The sequence below is a fragment of the Solanum stenotomum genome, chromosome 1, assembly GCF_019186545.1.
Source record: "Solanum stenotomum isolate F172 chromosome 1, ASM1918654v1, whole genome shotgun sequence".
Classification (NCBI taxonomy): Eukaryota; Viridiplantae; Streptophyta; class Magnoliopsida; order Solanales; family Solanaceae; genus Solanum; species Solanum stenotomum.
Window position 1 is genome coordinate 63,918,010 of NC_064282.1, and position 8,034 is coordinate 63,926,043.

At 32.0% G+C, this 8,034-nt stretch overlaps 1 pseudogene across 1 annotated transcript; it reads left to right on the forward strand.

Moving 5' to 3' along the window:
• The first annotated feature begins 2,316 nt into the window (after positions 1 to 2,316).
• LOC125853884 (beta-amyrin 28-monooxygenase-like) lies at positions 2,317 to 7,107 on the forward strand (annotated as a pseudogene). Its single transcript, XR_007445231.1, has 4 exons — positions 2,317 to 2,894; positions 5,421 to 5,880; positions 5,981 to 6,168; positions 6,525 to 7,107. The product of XR_007445231.1 is annotated as a beta-amyrin 28-monooxygenase-like (transcript).
• The last annotated feature ends 927 nt before the right edge of the window (positions 7,108 to 8,034 follow it).

An 8,034-nucleotide genomic window follows, 5' to 3' on the forward strand; every position in this document is an offset into this window, starting at 1 on the left:
GCGTCTTCAATTCACGAGACCGACTTACGGACCATCGATGGATCTACGGTCCGTAAGTCCCTTCCGTCAATCGGGACTTAGAAAATATTTCAGCTTCCAAAAATCAGCTTCTCTGAAGCAAACGACGGACCAGCAGTACAGACCGTAGATCGACCTACGGTCCGTCAATCCCCTCCGTAGCTCCATACTTAGAATCTTCAAAAATCAGGTACTGGAACCCTTGCAGTATCACTCTACGGATCAACAGTACGGTCCGTAGATCAATCTACGAACCGTCAATGGGCACCGTGGTTCCACACTTGATCAGATTTCCCCGATTTGTCCTCAATACCATGCCTGCTGATCTACGGTCATCACCTACGGACCGTGAATGGACCTACGGTCCGTAGATCACTTCCGTGAATGCCCTGTTTCTGCATTTCTTTCAGTTGTCTCTACACTTCCGCGCCTGAACACCTTTCCTGCAAAACATGATAAAACCACATAAAAAACCAATATAAAAAGGCCCTAGACACACACAACTTGTAAGTGAAATGTATTAGAAATACCGTAAACTCAAGGTATATCAATTATAACAACTCAATAACCCAAGACCAAACCTATGATCCTAATCTGCAACTAGGGCTTTTTCCACCATCAATTTCAGGCCAAAACCCTCCCACAATAATAATTAACCAAGAATCTAAGTTCTACGGATCAAAAAATGGATTATGGGAGTAAAATCCTTACCTTTAGCACCAAAAGTCATGGAAAACTATCAAGAACTCGTCTTGGGTCGTTTCCTAACTCTTAAGAACAAAGTTTGCAGAAAAATAACGAAATTGGGATTTTCCCCCGACTTAATTCGCGACTAAGCCGCTACGGCGAACCCCATCCCACCACAGCGGCCCTGCCCTGGCGGGAATAATCCTGCCATAGCGGTTTACACAGAGACAGAACCTCGTAATTTGAGTTCCAAGCCCCCATTTCACAACACACATTCGACCCATAACGTTCAAAAACTACCCTTTCATGCTAAGATCAGTTTCGAGAGTTTCCCTCGCCTGAATTTAATTTCGTAAAGTTGTACGGGTTCTTTAATATCTTAGCTATCTACTCACGTGATCAAATTCATAAATAGATTCCCCATTCATGACCAGATTTCCCTAGACCTCACCTGACTCAGATTTTGTCCAAATCTGGACTAGACTACAATTTTTCAAGTTACTACTCAAAAGTTTTCTGGCCCAAATTCTTTCCCCATTGGCTTTTTTATAAAGACGGGAACAAGTTGTTACATAGGAATTGGTAGGGGACAAGAGTGGGTTGTGGGGACAAGGCCAGGGACGACTCAACATAAACAGAGGCCTAAAGCGAAATTTTAGTTAGAGCCCTAAAAATCTAAATAAATTTCATGTGAATTTAAAATTTATTGTTCTTACACTTTTAAGATGCAAATTATTACTTGATTTTTATTATAAATAATTTCTTCGAAAAAAATTCTTCCAATTATATTTAAGGTAAGATTTTTTATCAGTTTTACGATGAAAAACATATTTTTACTAAGACAATCATTATATGAATTGTTAACATAATTCTATAAGTAATAAGTTAATAAATTAATAAATTATAATGAGTTAACAAAAATAATATAATACATATCTTAATATATATATATATATATATATATATATATATATATATATTTATTTATTTTTTAATTATAAATAATTAATTTTTTCTATAAAAAAAATTGAACATGTAATTTATTTTTGGTAAAAAATTGAGGCCCCCCAAAATTGGGGGCCTAAGGCATATGCCTTATTTTTGGGGAAATTTCGCAAATATCCACTATAATAAACTTAATTATGTTTTGTAGCTATATTTTGCTTATTTACAGGCTATAGCTACAGTTTAAGCTGTCTTATTTGTATAATTTGCACGTTTGTATAATGCACAGGTACATTTGTATAATTCAGTTATTTTTGTGTAAACTCGAAATAACGAATTTATACAATAACAAACATCAGAAGTGTAAATAATATTTCCCAAACCTTTGACTAAAAATAATATTTCCCAAGCCTTTGACTAACATATACTTAAAAAGCCAGGGAGGAGCCAGCTTGGGGTCAAGAATCTCTTATTTGACAGAAAAAAATGAGAAAAATAATATATATATATATATCTATATATATAAAATGTTGAAATTTTTTCGATTAGTTAATGTGTTTATTTCTATATATGTGTTGCCTTTCATGAAAAATCGTGTGTCGACCACTGATAAGACGAGCATATTATTTTTTTCCGCCGTGCTAAGCACACGCTATGACGATTTCTATTTTTACACTTAATTATATGCCAAAAATTAAATATCTCTATCTATTTATAAGGGTGTGTCAATGCTAAAATTATTGAAAGGGAAAAAGCGATGACATTAACAGTGTACCTAATCCTTTTTGTATCTTTCGTATTCTTTTTCAATCATCTCCTCAAAAAAAGAAGAAAGTCGTCATCAAATCTTCCTCCCGGCAGCTACGGATGGCCATTAATCGGAGAAAGTTTGGAGTTTCTCCGATTAAACCGAGAGGGAAAGTCGGAGAAATTTGTTCAGGACAGAATGGATAAGTATGAATCTGAAGTTTTCAAGACATCAATAATGGGTGCAAAAATGGTGGTATTGTGTGGTCCTGCAGCAAACAAGTTTTTGTTTGGAAACCATAATAAATTGGTCACAACTTGGTGGCCAACTTCTGTGAAACAGCTGCTTGGGAAGAGTTTGACTAATAATCATGGGGATGAAGCTAAACATTTGAGGAAGATGTTGTATTATTTTGTTAGTCCAGATGCTTTCTCAAAGCTCTATATTAAGACCATGGAGTTCACTACTCACCACCATCTTAAGAATTACTGGCAAGGTATGTATTTTCCAATGGAAAATTAAGTTTTTATTTTTTCCGTGTTTAATATCCGTAATTTGATTATATTTCAATTTCATTCAAATGAAAAAACCTTTTTATCAATTTTAAAATTTCTATTTTATTCAATTTTATTTTATTGTATGAAAACAACTTAATTTTAAAATTTCTATTCTATTCTCAAAAATAATCTATGGCCACATAAATATTTACAAATTATTTTAATTAGAAAAAAAAGATTTGAAAAATACTTTAATTTTGGTCGAAATTATTGTTCCGATACCAAATTTATAGAGGACGTTTTATCCCTGATCTATTTAATAATATATTTTAAAGGTATATATGTGTCCACGTGAATATCATAAATATTGCATCATTATAAATAGTAATGTTCCATGTGACACATATATATCTTTAAAATACAGTACTAAATAGTGTAGGGGAATAAAAGATCATTCATATAGTTTTATATCGTAATAACAATTTCGACCAAAATTAATGTATTTTTAAACCATTTTCCCTTTAATTACAAAGTTTAAAATTTTATTTTTCTTAAATATCTGCCGACATCACATGAATAGTAGTTTTCTGTCACAATGTGACACCGTTATAAATTGTCGTTCGTTCCGCGGTCTACTCGTAGAGCCTGACGGCAAGCCCCGTAAATCTTTCCCGAATCTTAGTTTTGACATAGTCAAAAGTCAAAGTCAAATTAAAGTTGCACACTAAATGTTTTTAGTGACCTATCAAATTTATTTTATTCATTTAAAATATTTTTTCTTCATTAATCATTCGAAATGTTTCTAAAAGCTTTTATTACAATAGATGATTTTAATTATTTTTTAAACCGTGCTATTATAGTAAAGTTATCTTCAATTCATAACATCAAATTTTACATTAAAATTGTATCAATATCATTTTAGTGAAGACCAACTTCAAATCGATAATTTTCATCTAGGTATTTCTACCATTGAAGTTGGATCATCCCATAAATTTTGAATTGGTGCAATAAGTTCATGCTCATCCTCGACCATCATGTTGTGCAATATAATAAATGAAGTTAATATATCATGTAACAATTTTTTATACACCAAAATTAACTTATATTTTATAAAAAAATAATATATATACAAAAATTAAGTTTTTGTAATAAAAATTATACACCAAAATTAAAAATTAAAAATTTATATTATGAAAATATTACATAGGAAATAATTAGATATATTGGGTGATATGTGTTTTTTTATTATTGAATGAATAGGTGAAATGTGCACACTTGGGGCTTGGGCCAAATTTAAATAGGCCAAAATTAATAAATGTTCTTAGTGACGAATTAAACTTTTACCCTTTATTTTATTAATTGAATATAAATTGACAGTGGGTGGCCGGTGACTAGGTTAGGAATGGCGTAAAAAATAAATTTATAATAATTTGAAATATTTTTGAAAAACAATTACTTTTTTTTAAAATTGACGGGGTGGGGGGGAGGTGATGTAAATAATGATTTTTTTAAAATTTGCACTATTTTTCAAAAATATATTTTAAATTATTTTTTTTGATGGGAGATGACCANGCTGATATGGGGTAGGGGTAAAAAAAATAGAAAATTTAAAAGTTTTAATTATTTTTTTGAATGGGGAGGGTCAGGTACAAAATATAAGAAAAAATATATTGTAATTTATGGATGAAGTAAAGTTTTGAAAAATGTTTTTCTTAATTTTTAAAGGGAAGTTATTTTTCTTAAATTGAAGAAAAATAAGTTAATTTGAAAAACATTTTACAAAATATTTAAGTCAACCAAGCATAAGAAAAAAATAGAAAACATTTTACCTTCATACCAAAAACACCCTATATTTATCAAAACAATATATTTAAGTCATATGATATATTATGAAACAATATATAACAACCCTCCAAACAAGTTGTTAAGAAGCTAAGTGGCGAATTATAGGAAATTATTACTTGAAACTTTTTATTTACAAAGTAGCTTTGAGGCGTACGTTGACTAAATATTGTAACTTCATGTCTTCATGTTATAAAGTTAATTTATCAATTTTTCACTAAGTATAGTTTTGCACATCCTATATTTTAATTTTCTTTGATTTGTAGAGATATTTCAAGCATAAAATTTATGAAGTGGCCTAATGTTGAACTCTTTACTAGTAAATATTAGTATATGTGAATTTTTGAACTTTGCTGTGTGTACATATGAAGGCAAAAAGGAGGTGAAAGTTTTTCCAACTGTCAAGTTACACACATTTGATTTGGCATNGCACGGAGTTTAAGTAAATAAAGAAGACTTTTGAATCTTGTAGTCCTAAATTAAAGTTATGTCAAATGTACAAAATTGCTCTGAATCTTGTGGTCTTAAACATGCCACATGGAAAGCAAAAAGTAAAATGTTACAAAAAAATGAAAGAGGTCATTCTTTTTGAAACTGACTAAAAAGGAAAGGAGGTCATTCTTTGTGGAACGGAGGGAGTAGTATATGTGAATTTTTGAACTTTGCTGTGTGTACATATGAAGGCAAAAAGGAGGTGAAAGTTTTTCCAACTGTCAAGTTACACACATTTGATTTGGCATGTCGCCTATTCATGAACCTTGAAGACTCGAATCGAATTTCAAAGCTCTTCAATCTATTCAACATTTTCTTGAAAGGAGTCATATACTATAGCCCTAAACATTCCTGGAACTAAATTTTACTATGCAAAGAGAGCAACAAAGACTATCCGTGAAGAACTTGTATTAATTGTGAAGGAGAGAAGAGAGGCTGTAGAACAGAAATTATCAGATTCTCCTCCACAAGATCTTTTGTCACATTTACTTCTATTTCCGGATGAGAATGGTAAATTCATGTCCGAACTAGAGGTAGCTGATAACATCCTCATGATGATCTTTGCCGGCCATGATACCACCACTGTTACTATAACATTAGTGATGAAGTATCTCGCGGAGTTGCCTCATGTTTATGAAAACGTTTTACAAGGTCAGTCAAATACCGTCATATAAAATGAAACATATGAAATGCCAGGGCTTCACTAACAATAAAAAAGTTGGTAATATTTTTTGGTTGATACTGAAAACAGAACAAAAGGAGGTTGCATTATCAAAAGGAGGAAGGGAATACTTGAATTGGGATGACATACAAAAGATGACGTATACATGGGATGTAGTGTCTGAAGTTCTCAGGTTAACATCACCAATTATTGGAAGCTGGAAAGAAGTACTAGAGGATTTTAACTACCAAGGTTATAGCATTCCAAAAGGATGGAAGGTACTCCAATATTTGTTTTACTTGATATATTTTTGGTGGTTGTTATGTATACTCTTTGAAGTTTTTTTTATTGGATAATATATCATTGAACAAGCTTCCTAGGGATTAATTTTATTAATAAAACACAAAAAAAGTCTTTACAGAAATGCAAAAAAAATAACAACTAGCCATATCACAAAAATGAGAACCAGATTAGAACTATTAATTATTACATTTGCATTCAACTTCTGCAGTTATGGTCTCTCAATTTTTATCGATTCTGCTTTATATTCAGTCCCTCTGCCCCTCCATTGTTCCTTTGCAATTGTTGGTTGCAAAACACAATCATCTAATGAAGGCTTGGTTTGATGCGACAGATATATTGGAATGTCCCTGCAACACACATGGATCCTAAAGTGTTTCCCGATGCTAAAAACTTTGATACATCAAGATTTGAAGGAGCAGGACCAACACCATTTTCATATATTCCATTCGGAGGAGGGCCTAGAATGTGCTTGGGGAAAGAGTTTGCACGACTGGAGATTCTTGTTTTTATCCACAATGTTATCAAGGATTTCAGATGGAAGTTATTGATTCCAAATGAGAAAATCGAATATGATCCCATGCCCACACCAATTGAAGGACTTCCTATTCTATTTCAACCCTCAGAAGATATTTCTTGATCACTTCCCTCCCATTCTAGTTGCCAGTGAAAGAAAAAACGACACTAGATATTAGAAATGAGCACTCAGTGTCAATGCGCTTCAAAAGAGCCATTCATGTACAATCCATATTGGATCTGATCAACTGCCCATCCTATCTTTTTTACATTTTGACCCAAGGAAGAAAAGTTATGTTCATATATCTAGAAATATATTTCTATTGAACAGTGACATGTTATGTGCTGTCATTTATTATACTTAAATATAGTTATGGAATTTACGAAACATCTTTAATTATGTGGACTATTCTAATATTTGAAGAAGCCTTTTGTGCCTTGAAAATCAAATACTCTCTATCATATTTATGTATGTATGTGTAAGTGTGCAGGTCAAGTGAAACGAATAACAAAACACAATTGTTGTTGAGAATAGAGTAGTACGATCATAGAGTTACTGAAAATTTACTACACTTGTTCAAAATTTACTTTTTCTGTTTTCTTCTTTCCTTTCTACTCTTCCATCTCATAAATATATATTAGTACTAGAGCAAGAATTGATCGATAACAATACAATTTGAGTGCGAAGAAGAAGATTTTGAAGAAGAGACCTTAGAAGAAAAGAAAAGCTAAATAATGTTTGGCACAAGTGATAAAGGTGTAGCTCAACTACTTCTTTTATTCAAAAAAAAATAAAATCCCTAGACTCTCAAATCAAAACAACCACAAATAACACTTCTAATGCTTCATTGAAGTTAAAACCTGTTGAATATTGCGATGGAGTTACCCATATTGAATGGACACTGCAATTGTTGGTAAATTTATAGGGTAGACCAGAGTTGGTGGGATTTAAGAAGGGTGATACTACAACAATTCATTATAAAATGGCCGTGCCAACTCGGTTATCTTGAGTCGAAGTACATTTTTATCAATTTCATCTCTTTGAGGATCATACCAATTTATATTCTAGGCCTGAGATTTATATGGGAGTTCAGTAGTGGACCCTATAATATGCGTTTTCTGAAATGGACTCTGCGGTTCAATCCGAAAGAAGAAACTTGTATTGCATTAGCATGGATCTTACTTTATGGTTTGCCATGCAATTTGTTCGATCATGACTCTATATTCCCCATAGCTTTAGCTGTAGGGAAACCTAAGGTTGTTGATAAAGCAGTTAAGGATGAAACCAAATTATTAATTTTCTTGATTTATATATGCATAACTTGAAA